The sequence below is a fragment of the Vulpes vulpes genome, chromosome 1, assembly GCF_048418805.1.
Source record: "Vulpes vulpes isolate BD-2025 chromosome 1, VulVul3, whole genome shotgun sequence".
NCBI classification, from domain to species: domain Eukaryota; kingdom Metazoa; phylum Chordata; class Mammalia; order Carnivora; family Canidae; genus Vulpes; species Vulpes vulpes.
The window spans coordinates 95,384,439-95,411,259 of record NC_132780.1 but is presented as its reverse complement, the minus strand read 5'-3'; the positions used below and the strand labels follow the sequence as shown (position 1 = coordinate 95,411,259).

The following is a 26,821-nucleotide window of genomic DNA, read 5'->3' as shown; positions in this document are numbered from 1 at the left end:
ATTCCAGAGTCAATTCTACTCAAATATTTCAAAAGTCTTTTCAAAATTGCTTTACAAAAGTAATTTTAAGATACAATTTTGACTATACTATATTTAAATTGTTATATTTTTTTACATATATGTACAGGTATTTTGCAAGTCATACAACTATCAAATAAAAGTAGAGTAGTGGATCTCTTTTGTACCACATAGACATCAGTAGCTTGTGACACTACACTTTGTTGATTATAATTGTACTTTGTCAGACATTTTTGAAAATGTCTTATTGTTTTATATCATCAGCACAGACCCTAGCAAAGTACCCTACAAATCTTTAAAGACTGCTAAGCTGATAGGCATTTGCTGACCCCGTCTCTATAAGAATCAGGAGGTCTGATTGACAAGAAAAACTGCCTCTCTCTCTCCTGGCTCTCGCTCTCGCTCTCATTTTCTCTCTCTGTGTCTTTAATGAAGCAGCTGCCCTTCTGAATTTGATCTCATATGGTCCTGTTTGAGGAAAGAAAGGGAAGAAATGAAAATCAGTTCTCACTAATTAGAGGAAAATTGTATGTAAATAATTGAAAGGTCTTTTCATTCTTATGGCTGACATTTCTACCAAGGCCTTAATTGACTGTTGGGTCTAAAGGGTTACATGCTTTTTTTAAGTGACATGTGCTCCTGGCCAAGTACTCGCTGGGACATGCTGAGAGTAGTTTTAGATCACCAGCAGCTCTTGCTATTTTAGTCCGTGTCACTGCTGGAAGTTGTAATTAATTTGGATAATACTAAAAATCATAATTATGACAGTCTGGTATTTTATAAGAATAACTTACATTCAGTCTTGCCAAGAAAGTTATGGAACGTTTAGCAGAAGGGAAAAAAAATCTATACAGTGACAACGAATATCTCACATAGAAGCAGACCACAGAAGCCTTGATAAGGCTTAGCTTGTCCTTGTAAGTAATTTGTGGAATATTCCATGCTTGCTAATTAACTGTTCTGCGTTTAAATTGTATTTTCTATCAGTAATAATGTGTGTTGTATTTGTTTTTGTTTCTAATTCTAAAAGTTCATTCATGGACATTATTTATAGCCAAAGCCAATTTTAAACCATTCTTATACATACAAATGCTATGTGTGCCCACAGAACACAGTGTTTCATTTTTTCCCTCAATTAATACTATGAATAAAAAGCCCCCCAAACCTGGCATATTGTTAGATCCCTCTCTCTTGCTCCTGATTTCTTCTTCTTCTAATTCAGTTTTACTTGCAACAGCTAAATTTTCTAACAGGTTTTCTAATTCTTCAAACTAGAAAAAGAAAAAATATGTAAAGAAAAGTTTTGAGGAATTAATAGTGAATGTCTAAGATGCTGAAGTAAGATCTTTTTCTGATTTGTTGTGTCATTTGAATTAGGAACACTGAAAAAATATTTTGCATGTATAAACAAGGTTTTTACAAGCCCTGAAAATTACTCAAGAATTATACTTTTAGTATGTGTCTCTATTGGGTGGTTAACAGATCTTGTAATAAATTATGTTTTAGAAGAATATTTATTTGGAGTCATTGCAGCTGTAGATGCATGATTAAAGAAGGGGGAATGTAATTTATATGCAGAAGTTTTGTATTTAATATTGATTGTAATCTGTATCAGCTGTTTGATTTTTGATAAATTATTTTCTTTAAAATTCAGATTCATCCATAAAATGAGGATAGGAAAAATATTAAACTGATCTACAGAGTTGTAATGAGGACCAAAGAAGCATAGGAATATTAAAGTGTACATTTACAGTTTGTATAAACCATTAGTCAAGAATGAGCATTCTAGTCCATAAATGCTTCTTGCTTAATAGTGTTAAGGGGAGAAATGACTAAATAAAAGGAAAAATATATAAGCGAATCCATTTTTTTGTCCTTGCTGATTTTTCATTGTTATTTTTTTATACTTATTTTAGAAAACTTGGTAAGCAGCAATACTACTTTATTACGACTTTAATGACTAAGCAGCAGTTGTGAGGAGGTAAGGAATGCTGGACTTAAGGACTGTAGTCTGTTTTTTCCTATTGCTATCTGGGTAAAGTCAGATAGGAGTCTTTGTACCGCCCCATAGTAACTCTGGTGGTCCATCTACAAAATGGAGCAAGAAGTGTGGAAAATCTGATCACCCACATAAACTTCTCCTGGCTCTCTTGAACCGCAGATGGGCACACTCTCCTGAGGGGTCAGGACTCATCTGCAATGAACACTGGCAAGGGCATGAGTGTCCTGTGTCCTGCTCTCCTCCCTGGTCCCTGATGCTTTTTCTGTTTTCTGTTTTTTTTTTGTTGTTGTTATTTTTTCTCATTGGATAAACTTTTTTTTTTTGTCCTTTGAGAGAAATTATTTATTGTTTCTTGTTCCATTATTTTTTTTATGGTAATGTGAGTAGTTTTGTACTCCTAGAAAGTTAGGAAAGAGCATTGTACCAGTATACTGTGTATCATAATAGGCTCCAAATGAGAGGGAAATTTGCATTTGTTCTATGGATTAATGTAAAAGTATTTTTGGGGAATCTGATGTTTCTTTCTCCAAAGTGAATTTATATATAGTATTAACTTCAGTTTTAAGAGATACTACACATACCTGAAAGTACATGTTTTTACTTACATCACTTTTGACTCTTGTTTTTGTTTTTTGTTTTTTTTTTAAGATTTATTTATTTATTCACGAGAGACACAGAGAGAGAAAGAGGCAGAGACACAGGCAGAGGGAGAAGCAGGCCCCTTGCAGGGAGCCCAGTGTGGGACTCGATCCCAGATCCCAGAATCACACCCTGACCAAAGGCAGACATTCAACTGCTGTGCCAACCAGGCTTTCCTGATTCTCCTTTAAAAACTGATAAAACCCTCTAAATCAAAACTTGATATATTTTAGTGGTAATATGTTATCCTAAAACATGACTTTGAATCAATGCTTCTCCAGAATACCTTCCAGATTATAAGCACCCCACAACTACAGGGAAAAAAAGAAAAAAAAACCAAGAAATTAAAATGCTGTGGATTTAGGTTTTTGGTTGACATTGTAGTTCTTACTCCCCCAAACTTTTATTTTTTTTCTAAATACTTTAGATTTATAATATGATTTGGGATGGGTTGCCTAGATATTAACTAGATATTAATTTTGGTCTACTTTGTTTTTGAGGCTTGTCCCATAAATATGTCTTAAACAGTCTCAAATAAAATATTTTGAAAGCACACTATCATTAAAAATATATCAGCTAAATTGTTCAAAATTTCCCTTATTTAAGAGTGTAATTCATGCTTCTAAGTTCAATATTTCTCCCTATGTTCCATTTTTATTTCCCTCAGATCACATTGCTTTGTGTTCCCTTCTCTCAAGCATACCTACAATAAAGCCATCTGTTGTCCAAGGGGTCATTCCTACATGAATCATGCTCTGTCAAAATTTTGAGGTTATAAATGTTCAGCTAATTGAGCAGTCTGACTAGCTGAATACTTGTAAGTGCTTTATAATATCTTTCAACACTTCAAAACCCTGGCCCATTTAAAACTCCAGAATCCCAGAGCAAAGGGGACAAGTCATTCACATGGATTCTTGCTGATAAAACTGAAACATGTTTATGAATGTCTCAGAACTTGGAATAAAATAAATGTATTTCTACTTTTAAATATTTATGTTTGAGCTCTATTTTGTGACAAATCAAGCTGCTGGGAAGTGAAAACTTATTCAACTAGGCAATTATTTTGAGTACTCTGTATTAAACAAATAACTTGACTTGTTTTTCTCACCAAGCTGATGTTTTGGTATCATGGATGCTTACAGTTCCTAAGAAAGGAGTCACTCTCTCTTTCCCTGCGTCTTCCAATTACTTTCTTTTCCTTTAAGAGACTGCATAGTGGTGAGATAACTGAAAATGAATGCATAAATGAACACTTGTATAATTACAGCTAGCTCAATCCACTCAGCTGACGTTCTAAGATTTCTGGGGGACTCATATTTTCATGGTCTCTTCCGGCCTCAAGTGCCAGAGTTCAGGGATTCCAAATCTCACTCCTACATCTCTTCCATCCTTACTGCTCTACATCATTTCAAACATGGAACTCAGCCCTGTTCCTTGATTCCCTCCAAAAAAAGCATTTCTAACAAAAAGTATCTGTCTGTGTCCCTGACTTTACTGAAAGTTTGGCAAGACTAGAATAGTTTACTTAGCAATTATACAAGATTTTCAATATTGGTGATTTCTCTGCTTAAAAATATGTTGGCCTGCCGCCCTATATCACATGGACTAAACACCTTCTTCTCCCTTTTAGGATAATTTCACTTTCCCTAACCAACCCCAAACTCAGCTCTATGTTTCCCAGTCACATATGAGGACTCACTCAGTGTGCTTCTAAAGCTCTGCTTCAGGTGCTACCCATTCTCTGTCCTTGGCCAGTCTCTGGATAAGGAAGTGAGATATAGAGAAAAGTTTTACTCTACTCTCTGAAGAAATATTCATGCCCAAATCACACACACACGCACACACACACTCACACACGAGAGTGCATACCACTCCCCACAGTCCCATTCCACAGAAGGCAGAATTATCTATAGTCAGTTCCAGTTTTAAGCAAAAATTCCCCTCAAATACATTGATATTAATATTTAAAAGCTCCTAGTTGTTGTAGATATATATTTCAGTGGAAACTTTTAACTTGTTCACCAAACTGGCCCTTGCCTGTCCTCCAGACTTTATTCCACACTAGGCTACACAGGCCTTCTTGCTGTTCTAACAGGGTAAGATCATTCCTTCTACATGACTTTCGTACCTTTCTATCTGTGTGCCTCTCAGCAGAAATGGTTTATTCTCATAAGGTATGCCTTTGCCCAAATTATTCCCTTTTAGAAGTGACCATTCAATCCACAGCAACATCTCCCTCCGCCAAGTCATATTACCCAATAGTCTCCATAAAAATCACTGTCTTGTTTCTTTAAAAGAAATTAATCGGGATCCCTGGGTGGCGCAGCGGTTTGGCGCCTGCCTTTGGCCCAGGGCGCGATCCTGGAGACCCGGGATCGAATCCCACGTCGGGCTCCTGGTGCATGGAGCCTGCTTCTCCCTCTGCCTGTGTCTCTGCCTCTCTCTCTCTCTCTCTCTCTCTCTGTGACTCTCATAAATAAATAAAATTTAAAAAAAAAAAGAAATTAATCACACTCTGGAATTATCTTGATTTTGTATTTAAGTATTCTCAATTCTCTATCCACGAGGACAGGATCCTTTTCTTTTTTTTTCTTTTTTTTTTTTTTTGATCCTTTTCTATATTGTTTACTGCTGCATCTCCAGGATCCAGAAATCTGGGCACTACTCAGTAAAAGCTTCATATATTTTCAAAAATGAATAATTATATCCATTCTTAAAAAAAATGAAAAAATAAAATTTGCTTAATAACTTTAAAAAGTATAACTTCAACATACTTCAAAAGACATCATATTATTTATCCTGTAGTAGCTAATATTAACTGAATAATGATTGTAACTATTGTAATAATGAGGACTTCCTGATGATAAGTTGATGGTAACACCACCATTTACTGTGCTCATATTTAGAATGTAAATGTTCAAATGAAATAGTATTAGCCTGGGAATGAAAACAGCCTCATTAAAGATTAGCATCATGGAATTCTAACCCAATCCTCTCATTTAACATTGTGTCTACTGAGACACAGAAAAAACTATCTTGCCTAATATATTTTTTTTAAGATTTTATTTATTTATTCATGAGAGACAGAGAGAGAGAGAGGGAGAGAGAGAGGCAGAGACACAGGCAGAGAGAGAAGCAGGCTCCACACAGGGAGCCCGACATGGGACTTGATCCCGGGACTCCAGGATCACTCCCTGGGCTGAAGGTGGGTGCTAAACTGCTGAGCCACCTAGGGATCCCCTATCTTGTCTAATATTAATGGCAAATTTAAGTCTGGAATTCAGTTTTCTTGAATCTCAAATAACTAATTTTTCCCCCTAAACCATGTTCCCAGTCCTAATCTAAGAGTAATCTTCATGTTTCATTTATACAAAGCAGGTGAAATTAGATTATTTCTGAGCATTTGCTGTTCAATCACTCGTTTTCTTCCTTCCCCTCTGCTCATCAATTATCCACAACTCGACTGGAAGCAATTGCCTTCAATTCCCACTTGTTGTCAAGCTCCTACTCACTGACACCTTGAGTCCCTAACCACTCTCTATGTCTATTACTCAGGGGTAGTTGTGTCATCTGACTGGTTGCTGCTGATCCACAACACAGCAGAATTTACAACTACTGCATCTATGCAAGTTGACAAGTAGGGATGGTTGACCATTTGCATGTGCTTCTCTGGAGCACTTTCTGAGTATCAAAGAATAAGGCATAGCCAATCAAATATAATGTAGTAAGGTAAATTATGACACAATGAAGTTAAAGTTACATTTAGTATAGACCAAGGTTAAAATTAAAGTACCAGTGTTTGGACTTTTTTGCTAACAAATGTATGATTTAGAATTAAATTGCCAAAAAAAAAAAAGAATTAAATTGCTTATAATTTAGGGGGTTGTCCTAGGTGTTTCTTCTTTTCTTAGTGGTAATAGTTTGTGCTTTCAAGTAAGACAGATTACCCACAAATATATGTATAAGAATATTACAGACTAGAGAGAAATCTTATTCTCAGATGTAAAAGCCCCTAGATGAATCAAGTTTAGTCTACCCTAAATAGATTGCTATCCAATTTATTTTAATACCTCACTAAAAATTATAAAATCTACCAGATAGTTCAAAGTTTTGTGTAGTCTAGTGAAAATTGTTTTTAGAAGGAAACTGGATTAAAGTACATTTTCTGAACAACTATGTGAATTCAGAACCTTTAGTTCTTTTTGTGATTTAAGATTTTCAAATACACTAAATAATTTGTCTTTCTTTAATGTGTTACCCTTGTGCCTGAAGAGGAGTCCTCTAACACTGGTTATACAAATGTAAGGAAAAGAGATAATGATATCTCTTATACATAGACATATCCCCTTACCTTGTTCCTCAATTACTCTCTATAGTATCTGGAGCATTTGGCTAAATCAGCATTGATCTAACCATAGGAAAACAATAAAAAGGTGTAAACAGCATGTGGTAGAATAGGATAAAATTTGGGGGCAAGAAATCTGAGATAAATTTTAGATGAAAACGGAACGATTGAGATTTTTATGTTTATATTATATAATAGTGTTGATCTGGGATCTGTGGACACTCCTGGAACATTCAGGAGGGTTCATACATCTCCAGAATTTTAATGCAAAATTGTGAGTGTGTGTTTTTTGGAAGGCGAGCAATAATCCACAGTTTTCATCATATTTGCAATGGAGGTCTGTGAGCCAAAAAGGCTAAGAGCATAATATTGTTTTAACGCATTATCAGAGAATAAGCACTATAATGATGGCAAACAATGATTTAATATTAAATTAGCATCTCTCCTCTTCCCATCTCCAGTTGTATTTGACATTTTTTATTCCCCAACTTGGAAATTAATTTCTAGGTTAGGATTGTAAAGCTGAAGTAGATGAGAATAATTTAGTGAAGACTTAGGGAAGAAGGCTTAGGATAGGAAAAAGGTAAGGACCTAAGATTTAGTAGAAAAGAAAACAAAAAGATGATATGACTAAATGGTAAAAGAATAATGATTTCTATAGGTAGAAAAAATTAATATAATGATAGGAAGCAACTGTTCCTCATCCTCTATTAGTTGTTGTCTTCATTGGTAATGACAGCCAATGTTTATTGATAACTTACCATGTGCGTTAGTGTTTAAGCATATCTTTTTTTATATCAAGTTCTCACAACAAATCGAAAGGCCATTTTCCCCTTCATTTTCAAACAAGGAAACTATACTCATCCTGGAAGATCAGGAAGGACTTTCAAGAAGAGATGACATTTAACACTGGATTTCCAAAGATCAGTGTGTACATTTTGGGAGTAATGTAGAGTTCAGAATGGAAAGGATTGAGTAGAAGATTGGCAAAGGAACAGAGGTGGAAGAGTAACAGCAAGGTTAGATTTTACTTAGATATGAAGACAATTCTTTTGAAAGAGCTCTGAACGTAGGAAGAGATTGATAAGGAAGGCTTTGATATTTTGTTATGTAGAGGCCTTCAATAAAAGAGAGTTACATTGAATCAGGATGAGGCTGTACATAAAGGCTGGGGAATGGACACCATGTTTTGTGGTGGATTTTTTCCAAGTTCCTTCCAGCTTTGGTTCTTCAAAAGCTAAGACTTACATCTCCCTAAGCAAAACAAATATTCAGAATTTAGAAATAGGGCAAGAATGGTAGACCATCTTAAGAAACCTCTTTCCATTGTTTTTTAAGAGATATTTTTTAAAGAAGATTTTATTTATTTATTTGACAGAGAGAGAGAGAGCACACAAGTAGGTAGAGCAGCAGGCAGAGGGACAGGGAGAAGTTGGCTCCTTGCTGAGCAGAGAGCTTGATTTGGGGCTCAATCCAAGGACCCTGGGATCATGACCTGAACTGAAGGCAATCTCTTAACTGACTGAACCTCCCAGGTTTCCCTGTTTTATAAGAGATCTTATCAATGTTTCCAGGACAAAGAGAGTGTGTTGGCCATCTAAGGGGTGGGTATGGTGATACCGAGTCCCTTAAAACATCAACAATCACCTTTAAAATATGAAATAAGCTCATGGGTAGATCTGAGAACTTATTAAAAATATATGCAAAGAACCAAGAAATTTTAAGCACAGACTTGAATAGATATTCAATAGATATTCGTTCACCAATATTCACAGCAGCATTATTCACAATAGCTAAAAGGTAAAAGTATCTCAAGCATCCACTTATGGATGGCTGAATAAAGTGTCCATTGATAGTATATGCATACAATGGGACATTATTCAAACTTTAAAAGGAAGAAAATTCCTATCCATGATACAACATGAGTGAACCATAAAGATATCATACTAAATCAAATAAACCAATCATAAAAGGACCAATAGTATATGGTTCTCCTTATCTAAGGTATTTAGATTCATCAAATTCATAGAGAAAGAAAGTAGAATGTATTTCCTGATACTGGCAGGGGTGAGTAAGGACTTATTTTTTAATGGGTACAGATTATTTTAACAGGAAGATAAAGATTTTGAAGATGGATGATGGCAATGGTTACACAACAATGTGAATGTACCTCCTGCCACTGAACTGTTTGCTTAAAATTATGAAAATGGTAAATTTTATATTTTGTATATTCTTTCCATTTATCTATCAAAGAGATCAGAGCTTATGTTAGTTTATTTGACATTTCTAAAGCATATTTCTGCTCCTAATTTTTAAATACATATATGCAATTAAATTCTATTCTGGAGAAGGCTGAGTTAAAGATTATGCATTTGTAGAACACAGTAATTAATAGATTTATGTATGTGAGATCAATATAAATGTTTTGCCCTAAATTCCTGTATGTTACATAGCTTAATTTAAGTATTAGCTTAATTTAAAATATTATATGGTTAATATTATGTATCTCTATTATTTATTGAGTACAGTCAACTTAGAATTTCATTATCCAAATTGAAAATGTTTGACATGGTTGATGACTAGTGGCTGATGTGGTAGGAAAATATTTTACCAGGAACTCTTGGCTAGTGGGAAATCCAATAAGATGTATTATCAACACTCAAAAATGGCAGTATAGTCATAGAGTATGCAGTCTAATAGATGGCTAACAATTTGACAAATATCATTTTTAAAAAATTAAATATACTGGAATGTCTCTATAATGTTTTCCAGGGATCTGGGATTTTTTTCAGTGTTACATGATCCTCTTTGGGCCCCTAGCCAGCCCTTTAAAAAATGAACATTAGCTGCAGGAAAATGTTAAATGAAGGCATATTGTGATGAATTTCACTGTCTAGTATTTATTTTAAGGGTTTAACCTAATATACAACAGAGTGAAACTTTGCTTTCTCATACATAATGTATTAAAAAAATTTAGTCCCTTAGAAAACATTACCAACGAGTTACAGTGAATAATAAATCCATATATATATATATATATATATACTTAGAGGTAGGATTTTTTTCAGTACAGTTTATTTTTTCATAGCTGTCTTGAATGGATATTTTAAACTTAAATTGGTTCCATTTCTCCTAAAATAAAGCATCCTTAGAGGAGAAATTTTAAGAGAACAGATGAAATTTCATTACCATGCATGTGGTCACACCTTGTCAGAAGTTAGGTCCTAAATTTCACTGTGATATTGATATTTGCACACATTTAAAGTGACATTATTTGGCAAAAGAACAAGCATCTAGCTTGAGTTAGTGGTGCACATGGTGATGACTAACCACGTACTACAAGGTTAAAACAATTTTTAAAATCACTTGTTAATGTGATAAGACTAGGATCATGTTTTTCCTAGCCTCATTTTCAGTTGGCTTTTTTTGTCCAGCCCAGCCAATAGGTGAATAAAGGTTTGCAATTGACATATACATTCTTTACTCAAATGAAAAGGACACAACGGGGAGGGGGGGCAGTCCCTGGTGGCTCAGTCCGTTAAGCATCTTCCTTCCGCTCAGGTCATGATTCCAGGGTCCTGGAATCAAGTCCCATGTTGGGCTACCTGCTCAGCAAGAAGCCTGCTTCTCTCCCTTCCCCTGCTTGTGCTCTCTCACACTCGCTCTCTCTCTATCAAATACATAAATAAAATATTTTTAAAAATTCAAAACAGAAAAAGACACAAGGGCAAGATATTAACTAGAAAAGATTGATTGATTCACACCTTTGTTGACACTGATTCCTTATTTTAAAATTGAATAGTGCTTTTGGCATAATTGTACCTACTTTGACTCTAACCCAAGGATTCCACTTAACATTGATGGACTAATGGAGGTGATCTTGTTGGAAAAATATATTTCTGGAAGAATTTTGTTTAGAGAATAATTTATTGCACATCATTATCTTAGAATTTCTCTCCCTTTTTCCTTTCACTCTTCCTCCTGCAAGCCATCGTGCAACCAAAAAAAAAAAAAAATCTGTTAAATTGAATGAATTCCTCTAAATTCTTAGACTTTACCTTCCTTACTATCTTTACACTCCAGTGGTGTTCTTCACAATTAATAAGACTTTTTTTTTAAGATTTTATTTTATTATTTATTCATGAGAGACAGATTGAGAGAGAGGCAGAGACAGGCAGAGGGAGGAGCAGGCTCCATGCAGGGAGCCCGATGTGGGACTCAATCCCAGGACTCCAGGATCATGCCCTGGGTCAAAGGCAGGCACTAAACTGCCAAGCCATGCAGGGATCCCTTAATAAGACTTTTGGATATGAAACTTAATAGATATTTATTTAACAGGTTCTATTTTGATTTTTCTCAATAAAAGAAATTATTTTCTTATTTTTTTATGGATTGATATTGTCAATAACTTTTAATAATTATTTAAGGCATTTTTACTTTTGTTTAATCGCTTGAAGAATCAAAGCCTGTCATGGTTATTAGTCACTGTGACTATATATTATATCCATTTGTATGTTCTATTCACCTCATTTTCCTTCTACTCTTTCCTGTTTCCTCCCACCCTCCTAATGCAGAGAAAACTCTGAAATCTTCATCACTGCTCTGCCCCACAGGAGCTGTTCTCTGCTCCATGTGGAATTTAAGCCATGGCCAAGGAAGCAATGGAACCCCCATGCTTACTTAGCCCCACCCAACTGAGTAACTGCCTCAATAAAGGGAACCTGCCCCTCAAATTTCACCTTCTTCTACACCTCTGAAGTCAGGCAATTGTCTCCTCAGCTACACCAAATTACTACTTCTACTTGGGCTCTAATTTTATGTACTCAAGTTCAGAAAAGATAAGGCTCATTTCAGGCTTTTCCGTTCTCTCGATAGTGACAGTGTTGACCACCTGTTACCTGAGGCTTCCAAAGTATCTATCACAAATTTCATCCATGTTTGTATTGATTAATAGCAGGAGGACAATTCTCTTAGCAGTTACTGTATCACAATCAGGATTGGAAATCCTATAGAATTCTTTAAAAAGTAGTTTTTAAAGGAGTTTTTAGATAAAATTCACTTCATAAAAATTTATCCTTTAAAGTGTATATTTCAGAGGTTTTTGTTATATTCACAAACTTTTGCAACCATAACCACTACAGAATTTCACAGCATTTTCAACACCCACCCCCAAACAAAACTTCATATACATAAGCAGTCACTGACCATTATTCTGTCCCTTTTGCTCCTGGAAACCACTAATATTATATTTTTTTGTCTTCATAGATTTCCCTCTTCTAGACTTTTCACTTAAATGTATGCATGCATTTATCTGAAACCATGCAACATGTAGTTCTTTGTGACTGGCCTCTTTCATTTAGCATAATGTTGTCAAGTTTCAACTGTGTCACAGCATTTATTGGTATTTTATTACTTCTTATTGTTAAATAATATTTCGTTGTGTGGATATTATGTTATCTATCTGTTAGTTGATGGTCATTTGGGCTATTTCCACTTTTTGACTATCATGAATAATGCTGCTGTCAACATTCATGTAGATGTTTTGAATGGATATATGTTTTCATTTCTCTCCTAGCTAGGAGGAGCATTGCTTGATCAAACAGCACTGCTTAGTTTAACTTTTTAAGAAGTTACCAGACTGTTTTCTGAAGAAGCTACACCACTTTATATTCCCACCACAGTATCAGGGTTCCAATTTCTCCACATGCCTGTCAACTCTTGTTATTGTCTTTTTGATTATAGCCATATGACTGAATGCGAAGCGGTATTTCACTGTGGCTTTGATTTGCATTTTCCTGATGGCTAATGAAGTTTAAGCATCTTTTTGTGTGTTCATTGGATTTTTGTATATCTTCTTTGGAGACCTATCTACTCAGATCTTTTGCCTATTTTTAGGTGGGTTGTCTTGTTATGGAGTTTGGGTATTTGTGTATTCTAGATATACAGGTGTATAATTTGCAAATTTCCTTCCATTCTGTATGTAGTCTTTTCACTTTGTTGATGGCATCATTTGTACCATGAAAGTTTTAAATTTGATGATGTCTAGTTTATCTTTAATTGGTGCTGTTGTTATTCAAGTTTTTGGCATCATACATAAGAAACCACTGACAAATTCATGGTCACAAAGACTTCTACCTCTTTTCTTCTAAGAGTTTGTAGTTTTACAAAACTTACATTTGGATCTTTAATCAATTTTGAGTTAATTTTTGTTTATGGTACAAGTTAGGCATATAATATTGTTCTTTTGCATGGGGCTTCTAGCTTGTTGAAAAGACTACTCATCCTCCATTGAAATGTCTTGGCACCCTTGTTGAAAATCATCCAGCCAAAAATGTGAGGGTCTATTTCTGAAATCTCAAGTCTATTCCTTTGGTCTTTATGTCTATATTTATGCCAATACCACACTATCTTGGTTATTGTATCTTAACAGTAAGTTTTCCAACCAGTAACTGTGTGCCCTCCAAATTTGATCTTTCTCAAGATTATTTGGGCTATTCCGAGTCAAATAATTTTCGTATGAATTTTAGCATCAGTTTGTCAATTCCTCAACAACAAACAGCAGCAATTTTCATGGGGATTATGTTGAATCTGCATATCAGCTAATGGACTATTGAAATCTTAATATTCTCCTTTAATCTGTGAATATGCTGTTTTTCAATTTATTTAGGTCTTCAGTTTTTTTCAACAGTTAGTTTTCAGTATACATTTTATGCTTTTTTGATTAAGTTTACATCTAAGTATTTTATTTTTTATTCTATTGTAAACTGAAGTGTTTTCTTAATTATTTTTTGGTTTGCTCATTGCTACTGTATAGAAATAGAATTGGTTTTGTATATTGGTCTTGTATCCTAAAATCTTGCTTAAATTGATTATTCTGATAGTTTTCAGTGAAATCTTTAGGAATTTCTATGTATAATATCATGTCATCTTCAAATAGACATAGTTTACTCCTTTTCTAATCTGAAGGCCTTTCATTTCATTTTTTCCCTAATTGCCGTGGCCAGAACCTTGACAACATTGAATAGTAGTAGCATCTTAAAGTTTCCCTATCTCCAGCCCTGCCTCCAGCCCCAGAAAAACTAATCTCTATATTACATTCAGTAAATACGGAATTTATTCAGTAAATATTGAGTGTGCACAATGTACAAGGCACCCTTCTGGGGGTTCTTCTATCCTTGTGTTCATTATAAGCCAGTTCTCTTTATTTTTATTTTTTTTTAAATTTTTTTTTTATTTATGATAGTCACAGAGAGAGAGAGAGAGAGAGAGAGAGAGAGAGGCAGAGACATAGGCAGGGGGAGAGGGAGAAGCAGGCTCCATGCACCGGGAGCCCGATGTGGGATTCGATCCCGGGTCTCCAGGATCGCGCCCTGGGCCAAAGGCAGGCGCCAAACCGCTGCGCCACCCAGGGATCCCGCCAGTTCTCTTTATAAAACGTAAATCTAATTATGACATTCTTCATTTAAGAGTTTTAGTGATGGGGCCTCATTATTATTAGAGAAAGAAGTAACTTAACAGGGCTTATAAGATCCTGCCTTTCCTGGCACAAGTATAAACCTCTAAACTTCTTGTCCTGCCTCTTCCCTCCTGAAACTCTTATCTAGGCAAACAAAATTTATATTAGTTTTTCAAAAGCTCACTATGGTTCATCCTCATTCTTTGTGGATTCTGTATTTGTGAATTCACCTACTGGCTAACATCTATTTGTAACACCAAAATCAATACAGTGTTTTTGCAGTGATTTGCAGACATGCATGTGCAAAAAGCAGCAAAGAATTTGAGTCACCAGAAGTGCACATTCCCAGTTGAGGTTTGAACAATTGTTCTTTTCATGATCTATCTCATGTGATGTTTTCTCACATTCATTGTGGTGATGGTTTTGCTTTATAAAATGGCCCCCAATTGTAGCGCTAAGGTATTGTCTAGTGTTCTTCAGTGCAAGAAGGCTGTGATGAGCCATATGGAGAAGATATGTGTGTGAGATAAGTTGTATGGAGGCGTAAGTTATAGTTTTCTTGGCTGGGTTCAGTGTTAATAAATCAATAATTCATATCAAAGAAGGTGTCTTTAAACAGAAGCACACATAAAACAGTGTTAGATATTGTTCAGTAGATGAAAATATTGTGACTAGACTTGTGGGAACCTAACTGTATTTTCCCTAGGGGTAATGGTTCAGTATTTGTTAGTTAAATGTTTGAAGGGACTTTTTAGAATATAACTACCATAAATAATAATAATAATCCTCTATGTAAAATGATAATAATGACAATTATAAAAATAGCTAGTATTTACTGTCAACTATGTTCCAGGTGCTGTGCTAAATAATTTTCAGGAATTAACTTGTTTAATTCTATTATCTCATGTAATTCATGAAGTAGGTATCATATTGACTCCATTTTTTTTAGATGAGACAAGGCTTTAGGGTTGTTAACAGGCGTCCCCATAAGGCTCATATTCCACCCGCCCCCTACCCCCCACCCCCAGCCCCGTACACCGAATTTAGAGCTAGGTTATCACGGATATTTCTTGAATGATAAATTGCTTTCATGTTGCATGAAACATGATAAATTGCTTTCATGTTGCATTCCATTCGATTTAATTTAGTAAGTACAGTCTTTAATATATTTCTTGGTCGCTTTCATTTTGTTCTTGAATAATAAGAGGAAGAAGCTATAATTTACTAGAACTGTCACTGATCCAGGCTAACCTGCATGTTTAGCAATTTGCAATTTCTGTGTTCAGTTGTGCCATTTTAGAAATCTAGAATTGTTGTTCATTCAAGAATATGTGAGGAACACCTCCTTTGGGGGAACAATGATTATTAAGAACCTGATCAAGTCCTTGGTGACTTTGAAAGTGGCAGATGGCCTCAAAAGATGGTTTTGTCCATCTGTAAATTAGGAGAATTTTAAGCTCCTTATCAATGCAATGATTCTTAAAAAAAAAAAAAAACAACTTATTCAAGTTCAGGGAAACAGAAGATTCTTGGAAAATGTTAATTTTCAATTATTTTCCCATTAATATTTCAATCATTTGAAGTACTGTCCAAATAGCATAATGAAGAATTGTTTTAGATTTTACTGATAAAGAAAACATGAAGGTTAAGTAATCTTCTGAAGGCATAGGATATAGATATAAATGACACTAAGTTCTCTTCATAAATTTAGAATTACACAGTATTATTCTCCTATGGTGTTCATGTAACATCACACAAAGTGTCATGAGGCAGAATTATAGCATTTGATTAACACTGGAATTATTTATCTATAAGCTCCTCTGTGATTTGTGATGGAGAAGATGAGGATTACCTTAAGAGGAAGATTATGATAAGCCCCAAAAGGAAGAATGCCTTGAAAACTGGAACCAAAAAGTATATGATCTTCAAAGAAAAATTTCATCTCTTACTTAGAATTCTGTTCTAGAGATCTGCTAATTGCAATTGCAGATACTTATAGGGGAAAAGGGTGTTCCAGAAGAATGCTTCTAAGACTCAGGGCCAGGTTAGCCTAGGAAAGGTGGACTAGCCCTCTCCTAAGCAATAAGAAGTCCCAAACACACATCAGTTGATCAGACTTCACTTCTAAATTCAAAACAGCCTGTTGACTTAAGGATATGTGTTGTATTTCAAACTATGAGGAGCCATGTATCTTCTTTTAAAAGTGGGGAAATTAGTTGTAGGAAGGAAAAGGCATTACAGGAGTACAGGATTAAAACCCTACGGAGATTAAGCAACATCTTTGTTGAAAGACAAAAGCAAAGTTTTTACTGCCAAGAGGAACAGATAATTCAGAAAGGAAAGAAGTTGAATACCTCCAGTTGACTTTGTAGACCTTGGTTTGAGGCCATCTTTGCTATCCTTGACCAAAAGAAAGAAAGGAATCCCCCAAGATTGAAAACTACTGTGGGAACTGTTGTTTCTCTTGCAAACCAAGAGAGTAACAGGTCCCAGAAAATGAGATGAAAACAAGTGGCTTCTCTACTACATGTTCTCCCCATAGAAATAGTGCTGTTTCAACATGTAGACAAAAATAAACACCGTAAGTATTCCATTATAAGAGCTCAATATTCGCATGGTAATACTGTTAAACATACAAAGAAAAGTCAACATTTTAAACTGGTATTAGAAACATTCAGTAAAATTTAAAATGCAAGACATTTTATACTATTTTATTTATTTCTCAGTTCTCTACCATGTTTTTTAACTTATCGGCAGGATTTCTAAAGAACACATTCTATTTGGGGTACATGCCATCTCTTTTACTTAAAATTTTTGTGATTTATACTTTGGTTATAATTTCAAATTCTTTGAGGCATTTATGCTTGGGACTGTTTCTATAGTTTATGTTCTTAAAGGTTTGAAGAGAACTACCAAATAATGGTATATGATGGTTATTCATTGGGTATTTATGGGATAGGTGAATGGATGAACACAGAAAATTATTTTCCCCAAATAAAATTTATCTCTGAAATAACATTATTAATTGAAACTCTTTTGTAATTCAAATATAATATCACATGGTCTTATTGGGAAACCTTCACCATCTGAAATCTGTATAGAAGGAATGTTCTATGTGGGTTTAATCCCACTTCCTTCCTCCCATTTTCAGCCTTCTAGTGAATTGTAAATGAAGAACTAAGAAAGACCGTATAAGACCACCAAGGTTTGCAGGGAGAAAGATATACTGTTCTAAATTATTAGGACAAATTTAATTAAATTCTACGTCACCTGGAATAACATCAACATTATTTTCGATTAGGTCTAGCCCTGGGAAAATTGTGAAATAAGCGAAGTTGGTTTTCAGATCCTACCCTCCAGCTTTCCATTTTATATCCCAGAATCTCTTTCTCTCTTCTGTTGCCTGCTTGCACCTGCCCCGATCCAGCCCTTTGAGGTATCCACAGCATGTAGCTGTACCCATGCTAGCTCTCCATCTGGGCCTACTGTGCTCATAACTCTTTCAGGTTCTCTGCCATCTTCCCATCCGTACCAAAACTTTCTTGACAGGTCTCATCCTGGCATGTCTCCACTGTCTGCTTTTCAAGGAGATTGCTAACTAATCTGATCAACCTCACTGATGTCATACTTAGATTAATGTATTGTAGAAGAGATCTTCCTTCATCCCTTTTGAAAAATTATTTTACTGAAGAAATAACATAAGAGCAGAAAAGTACACTAGTCATAAGAGTGCAACTCAATGAAGGTGAGCACACACATGGAACCAGCATCCAAATAAAAAAAATAGAACTTACCAACAGCCCAAAACCCCTTTACCAAGCACTATATTCCTAAGTCTGCACTATTCTAACTTCCAATAAATATTGGTAAAAATATTGTTCATTTTGTACTTCACTTGAATTGAATCATACCATACTTACTCTTTGGTGTCTGGCTTCTTTCACTCAACATTATGCCTATGCAATTACTCTACATTGTTGCATGTGTTTGTGAATTATTTTCATTGTATATATAATCCTATTGTGTGATGGCACCGCAAGCCACAATTTATTCATTCTACTGTCAATGGTTCATGGCATTTGGGTAGTTTCCAATTTGGATATAATGAATAACCCTATGAATATTCTTCATGTTTTTTGTTTATTGTTTTTGCTTTGTTTTTTGGTGAACATAGCTTTGTGTTTCTGGAGTGTAATTGCTGGGTCAGAGAATCCATATATATTTAGCATTAGCAGAGACTCACAAAAAGTTTTCCAAAATGGTTAACCAAGATAGTGCTCCCTGTAGCAGAGTGTTAAGTTTGGGTTTTCTCCAAATATTCCCCTATATTTGTTACTGTTTGCTTTTTCCTTTTAGTTGTTCTTGTGTATCTATAATAATGTCTCACCATAATTTTAATTTGTATTATGTTTATGACAATGGAATTGTACATCTCCTCAGTATTTATTGGTCTTTCTATATACCATTCTTTGCAAAGCACATATTAAAGACTTTGGTTGGTTTTCTGTGATTGTCTATTTCCTGCTGATCTATAGAAAAAAATTATATTTGAGAAAGGAGTTCTAATCATTGAAGCATGGATGTAGGTGAAGTGTAGAAAACTTGGGCAAGATGCCTATACATAGCATTGTTTCTATTTGTCTCAACCCTTGAGCGTAATTTTCTAAAAGGTAACACAGGAATACAAGTCTTGTCTTTAGCCACATAACCACTTGAAACAATATCCTACCTTAGAAAATGGATGACATTTACCATCCAATTTACACATTTATTTTTTCATCTTAAGTTGGGTCTGGGAAAAACCCAGTTTGAAGTCAATATTCTGATGAGCTGACATCAAATATCAAAACCCCAATGGGAAAAAAATGCAGAAAATGAGAACAAGTGAGAGTGGAAAGGAATAAACATCCTAGTCTTAGCTGTGTATCTCTTGGCCCTGGATGCCACTGTGGTAGTGTTATCCCACACATGTGGTCATAGTAACCAGAAGGACAGCATCACTGAAAGACACCCAGAATTAACTAGCCCACAGTATTTGAACCAGCCCAAAGAATTTTCCCATCAGTGTTCCTCCTAAGAGAATGCAAGCAACAATGCAAAGAATAACAGTAATGCTGAATTACTAATGCTGTCAGCTGGATTTTCCATTTTCTCTGAAATTTCTTACTTAGCCACAGGTCTACTATAAGTTCCTAGGTTTGGCAGTGACATCTTAATTCAATTTGTATAACCCATCAGTCTGTTTGGAAAGTTACACACAAATGCTGGTTACTGACTGACAATTGCAGTTCAGCCTGAATGTTTTTATACGATTCCATAAATGCCACAGTGAGTAACTATCTTTTATTTTCATTTTGGTCTGTTTGTTTTCTTTTCACCAATGGTATGTGCCAACCAACACCCTCGACTATAGTGAGCTTTCTGCCAGAGTTGTTTGAAGATCCATTGCCATAGTCTCATTAATGTCAATTTGAAGCAATACCATGCTCCTTGCTTTGCAGAGTGAGCTTGACTAAGTGACTTGACCTCTCTAAGCCTTTATTTTCTCATCTGTAAAATGGACTAAAAATTGTAGCTATCGTACAGAGTTGTCAGGATTAAAGGATGTTTTATCCACATAAAACATCTGGAAAGTGCAAAAAAAAAGTTGGTTAATGCTAATACATACTTTACTACATAAAGATTACTACATATTTCTTTAAAGTATATTTCTCTGTATTTTTAACCTTGCTAGTATTTTGGTAGTGATTCTTCTTTCCCTACCTGCTCTTTAGCCATTGAACTTTCTAGAAGCAGAGACTAGGAAAAGTAACTTTTTATCTCTACTTTAGACTTGGAGAACTCAATCAATTTACCTGTGGTTATTCTAGTTTATAAGTGCACAGAATTAACAATAAAACTTGGATTCACAGAAGTTTCCAAGTGGTATTAGTGTAAAGATAATGTTTTAAGTACTAAGAATCAGAAGCATCATATTATCAAAAATAACCAAGATGTAAACATAAACCAGCAGCAGGCTCTAAATAGAGCAAGAAATTGACTAAGCATGTCTTTTGTTATTCTCCTTTTGTTTGACTCTCTTCCCTTGGGGTCTGAGGCTCCTCTCTTGAACCATTCTGGTTCCAATTTATCTCCACTGTGCCACTTCTCCCAGACATATGCTTCCCCAGCCATTCAAACACTGTATCTCCCTAGCCCATATCAAAACATCTTTACTATGTGACACAATTAAAGTGTGACCCACTTTGCTATCATCACACCAGAAAAAGAAAGTCCCACTAAGATAGCTTAAAAACATTTGGAACCACCTATCCAAAGATATGTCCACATGAACAAGTGAATCTTGGCTTAACTCAAAGAAACCAGTTCTTAATAATGGAATGTTAGGAATCCCTCACAGAGCTGTGGGTGAGACATTTTAGGAGAAAACAAATGTTCTTAATAGATCATGTCAGTCAAGACTATCAATGACTATATAGCCCTGTGGGCATTTCCAATCCTAATTAAACACATCCACTCGTGTGTTATATTCATGTGGGTTTAATTGATTTTTCCCAGTACTTTTTTCACTACGTGTTATTATGTCTACCAACATGACTCACTTCTTCCCCTCCTCCCATCACTTGAAAGTTGTTACAGGACACCATCTGAATAACGGCCATATTCACACACCCATGATAAGCTGGACCTGAAAAGTAATTATCCTAGATTAGCACAGGTCCTCTGATGCTATATTAGCAGCCAGGACCATGTACGCAGTTGCTCCCTGACCCTCAGTTACTCTTCACAGAAAATCTGCAGAAATATGAGTAGAGTAGTCCTTATGCTATTGGTTTAATTTACTTACCATTTATAGACCTGGCCTCAGTTGGGAAACAGATTTATTTAGTCACTAAGAAATTCATCCAACCTAAGTACATATTAGGCAACAATTAAATGCTTATTCATTGGCTGGCAAACAAGGCAGGGGGAGCAGTAAAATCAATGCAAAAACAGGAGCAGGTCTTTAGAAATAACCACAGAGCTGCATCCCCTTTTTCTGCAAATTAGAAAACTGAACAGAGAGGTTAAATGTCAACAAGTGGTGGCCAAAGTAGACCTGGTACCCAAGACTCTGGATTCCTATGTATTGTTTCTTCCACTATGCTTTCTGGTCTATGTATTCAAAGGCAAAACTAAGGCATAAAACACAGCATGATGCTGAAGCTATAAAGTTTGATCACCCATTGATAGGAAGAGCTGCATATCCCAATTATAGATATACACCTTAAAATATACTTCATTCTCTGACTCTGTGACTGTGTGTTTATGATAGCTTCGACTCTTACAGAGTTTTCCTATATGTATTTAATAATTGTTATTTCTAGTTCTAGAAAGAATCACAAATTTGTTTGTTTGCAGCTGGATCAACAACTGGGTGATGAGATAAACCTAAGTGTCCTGGGATGGAAGAGATTTCTATATGAGAGTCATCACCTTGAGTCATTCTGCTTGCTATGTGTGCCAGTAACAATATAATACACGAAGTGTTCAGAACAGGTTCACCAGCGATTCAAGTATAGAAGAAGCTGACTAGTAGTGTTACAGGCGATGCCAAGAATCAGAAAATTGAGGAAATCAAGTGTGAAGTGATTAGTCTGGTGTTGGTATGATGTTATTTGTACTGAAATTAAGAGTTAAAAGTTGGAAAACTGGAGAGCATGGTGGAAATATTTGGATAAAACACGGAAGGCCACCAATTTGTATAGTGCATATCATATCTTTTTAAAAATTATTCTTTGTTTTGCTTTTTTGTAAAGTACGGATTCATTGCCTAATGCCAGGATATGACAGTTAGTTTCGCACATATTGATGATTCCTATTGGCTCACTAATTTGCAATCCGTGGACTTTAATATTAAGTTGCCTTTCATTTTGATTTCAAGGGCATTAATATTTGATTTCAAGGGCTATAAATCATGGTTCAATTAAAACCCGATTTATGTAAACTTTCTAGTAGGAAGCAAAATTGAAACATTCTAATCATTGAGGGAAAATACTCTGGTCCTCTTGCACCTGTTGGAGACTAAATGAGTCCCTCCTAACCTCTTTCTGTATAAAAAAAATACAACTCTGCCAACTAGGAGGCATTGGTTTTGCATCTTTTAGGGAAGCCTGATAAACACATCAGGGATTAGTCACAGCCAGGCACAGATGGAATTCCCCAAGTGCTCTCTGCTCTACCTAACCATTACACCACTTGCCCTTGCCTTGTGTGTGCTGCCATGTCTATGACTTTTTACAATAACCACTTCAAAATGGAGGATCCTCAGGAATGAAATGAAAGAGTTAAAATGGGCTACATCCAAATGAGAACCCAAAGCATGGAAATTATGGGTTTGGGGAAAATGTTTTCTTGGTTTATTTGATTAACACTTTGTCACTGAGGAGAATTTTCCTTTGAGGTTTCTTATTCTGGATAGTTTTAAATGTAATTGGTTTAAGTGATACTTTACTTAAATATATCTTAAAAAGAAATCTGCCACTAACTATAAAATTTTCATGTTCGGTCCAATTGACTTCAAAGTCATCCAAAATGCTTATTCCCAAGTGACACCTATCAATCTCCAACTGTGCTCCTGATGGAGACTGACATCTGAAACCAACAATTAAAGTCACCTAATGCCAGGACTCTTTAAGGACTGAAGGGCTTTGCAGTACCCTATCAAAGAGGCTCATAGCCAACTCATACTATGATTGTTTCTTATAAGTGTGGTGGGAGGACTAATTTCTTGACACTCATTTAACATTACAGGAAAATAATTTTCAGAGCCAAAAGGCCATTCTTTGCCAAATCAACACATTCAAAATAGCATGTTTTAATGTAAAACTGAAAGTATCATTAAGGCTTTGACTATTTTTTGTGTATTTTATAATCATCCTGCCCTTGTTCTCTCATTTATTTATGTGAGATTAAAGGATATTAAATTTAAAACTTGCCTTTAAGTAAAAGAAGAGCTACAGAGAGGGTAAGAAAGAGGGAGAGGGGCGCCTGGGTGGCTCAGCGGTTGAGTGTCTGCCTTTGGCTCAGGGCGTGATCCTCGAGTACCAGGATCGAGTCCCATATCTGGCTTCCTGCAGGGAGCCTGCTTCTCCCTCTGCTTATGTCTCTGCCTCTCTTTCTGTGCCTCTCATCAATCAATAAATAAAATCCTTAAAAAAAAAAAAAAAAAGAACGAGGGAGAAAGAGAGAGAGAGAGAGAAATTAGATACGTTCCCATTCAGATTGAGGTATAACAAAGCAATTATCGGGATCCCTGGGTGGCGCAGCGGTTTGGCGCCTGCCTTTGGCCCAGGGCGCGATCCTGGAGACCCTGGATCGAGTCCCACGTCAGGCTCCTGGTGCATGGAGCCTGCTTCTCCCTCTGCCTGTGTCTCTGCCTCTCTCTCTCCCTGTGACTATCATAAATAAATAAAAATTACAAAAATAAAAAAAACAAAGCAATTATCTTGGTCTGTGATGTAGAAGTCTCAAAACTCATGCAGCCATGACTACCTAAAATCTCAGGAAAGGTGGTTTGAGGGGAACCAAAAAAAAATATCATTAGTATTAGGCTCTAAATTTAAGATTGTATTAATTTATTTATGCAACAAACATTACTATTTTCCATGTCCTAAAATGATGCTGAGACTATGAGTTATGGATGATGTCAAAGGAATTCTTGCTGAGAGTGGGAAGTGGACACCTTTACCTATGACTGCAACTTGAATCAACATGTAATTCTTTTATCCAACCCTACCTCTTTCCCCTCTACTTCCTACCAGTTAGGCAGCCTCTTATCCTCTTTCTTCACTTGATGTTCACCCTTAAGAATAAGTTACCAGGACCACATCAAATTGATTAGAAAGATTTAAAGGAACTTTTTAAAAATTTTAAAAGATATTTTATTTATTTATTCATGAGAGACACACACACAGAGAGAGAGAGAGAGAGGCAGAGACACTGGCAGAGGGAGAGTTAGGGTCTTCACAGGGAACCGGAGGCGGAACTCCATCCCAGGACCCCAGGATCACTCCAGGACCCCGCAGGCAGATGCGAAGGGACACCCTAATCTGTAGCGAACTGATGAATCTTAATTTCCTGTTACATAAGCAAAAATAGGGCAGCCCAGGTGGCTCAGCGGTTTAGCTCCACCTTCAGCACAGGGTGTGATCCTGGAGACCCGGGAAGGAATCCCAGGTTGGGCTCCCTGCATGGAGCCTGCTTCATGAGACAGCATGAAGCATTCTCTCTCTCTCTCTCTCTCTCTCTCTCTCTCTCTCTGTGTCTCATGAATAAATAAAATCTTTAAAAAAATAACATAAATAGCATATAAAATTACTGTTAGGAATTTGGGAGAGAGAAGCATACCATTTTTTTGCTATTGCTTTTATTTGTTTTGGGAACTAAATTATTTCTATATCAAAGATTTCATTGTAAATAATAGGTTTTATTTTGACATAGAGAAAAACTGACTTTCAGCTAGAAAACAGAATAGGATAAATGGCACTTTGAAGTTTAGTATCAAACAGGGTACTAATAGAGAATAGATATAATATTTTTGAAGATGAACTAGAGGGAGAAATTTTCAGTTAAATATCTCATTTTTTTAGATGATATTAATCCATTTCCATTTGTAAAATGTCAAGTAAACATTCAGAAGGATATTTTAAGGCCATTGTGCAGGAAGAGATTTATGGATGTGAATTTCAGGATGTGAATTGCAAGGCAATTGACTTAGCAAAAAGTACCACTATCACTACTTTGAGATGATGACTTCTAAATTGTAGGTCACAGTCCCAGAGGGATAACTGTTATAATTAGATTATTTATGAAGAAATAGGCCCAAATGCTGGTGAGATATCACAAAGTATTTTGTTACACTCTTGATGTTGCTTAGAAATACATTAGAAACATAAGAGAGATGGTTGTTCTATCTTTGCCCAGAATTATGGTTCATCAGCATCGGGAATAGGATTGCAGTTTTGGTGACTATACTCCATGAAAAATCTGATGAAATTTTTGGGAAAGTCTAAACAAAAGGCAACACTGGTTGAGCTTTGTGTTCTTGTCTTTGTTTTATAAGATGATTGGACTCTTCAGTTTGTTCACAAGAAAATTCTTGAGGCCTCTTCATAGAACTTCATCAAGTCATGAAGTTATGAAGAAGCATTTAAGAATATTTTAAAAAGAGAACAATCTTTGCAAGAAAAGGTTTTTTATTAAGTGTGTGAACTAACTCATATAAATAATGAGTATTAATAACTGAGGTTTTGGGGTCATCTTGATAGGCAAAATGGCTTATTTGGTAAGCTATTCCACATCCTAGGTTGTTACATAAATTTTAAAATCAAGAAAAGAGCCACAAACATTGACTTTTAAACTGGTGTACCATATTTGAAAGTGTAGTTCCATAGGTACTGAGCTGAGTAATCCTTTATGAGTTTCGATATGAAAAATTATTCATCATCACTACTTTAACAGAAATGCTAAGGACATTAAAATAATAGATTTGCTGTTTAATGATTTGAGGGATCTAAATGAAATACAGATTGCAAAATTGAAGAAACAAAACATTTTCTTTTATGTTTGATCATGAATGGCACCAAGGTACAGTTTGTAGACTTCATAACAAGCAGTAAAGCTAGACTAGGAGTTAATCTAGCTAGTTACCTATAGTATACAGACCACCGATGGCCTTGAGAAGCTATTTCTTATAAGCACACTTTAAAGTTACAATGACATGAAAAAGGAGCTAAATCAAGTTTTTACTTGTTTTGAAATACAACCCTCAATGAGGCATTGTTTGCATATTGAACTAAATGCATAAACAATACGCTGTGGGTTTAATTTGTGAAATGAATGTAAGTCTTGATGAGCAGTGATGTTTGCTATTTGGAAATAGAAAACTACTTTTAATTTTACATTCATTTGAGGATTGACACAAGCATAAGATATTGAGGCTCCCCAAGTTAGCTTGAAGTTTGACATTATTCTCAGCAAGAATTAAAATAATAGCACAAAAACTGATTAAAGGTTATATGGTATAGGTTATGAAGTTTGATTAAAAAACACCTAATGAAAATATTTTTAAATGCTATGATAATAAAACTACAAATTAAATATTTTCAGTTGTTGACAATGGGTTCCTAAAGCCATGCACAACTGTGTCCTCAGTCTAGATTACCACCAGTCCTTCACTGGGTGTTATGCTATATGTTGGCAAATTGAACTCCAATTTAAAAAAAAAAAAAGATTACCAGTCCTTGTGTGTTGTATATGTACCATACTTTGTTTTCAGTTCGATAGCCTTTTAAGTATCACAGCAATGTGTTCAAATGTA

General features: G+C 35.5%; 1 protein-coding gene across 1 annotated transcript in view; it reads left to right on the top strand.

Annotated features, from left to right (window-relative positions):
* The first annotated feature begins 796 nt into the window (after nucleotides 1-796).
* Nucleotides 797-26,821, top strand: part of EYA4 (EYA transcriptional coactivator and phosphatase 4) — a 304,029-nt gene continuing 278,004 nt past the window's right edge. Inside the window, exon 1 of the mRNA XM_072720654.1 lies at nucleotides 797-935. The gene's annotated coding sequence lies outside the window, so the exon portion shown is untranslated. The remainder of the gene's footprint in view (nucleotides 936-26,821) is intronic.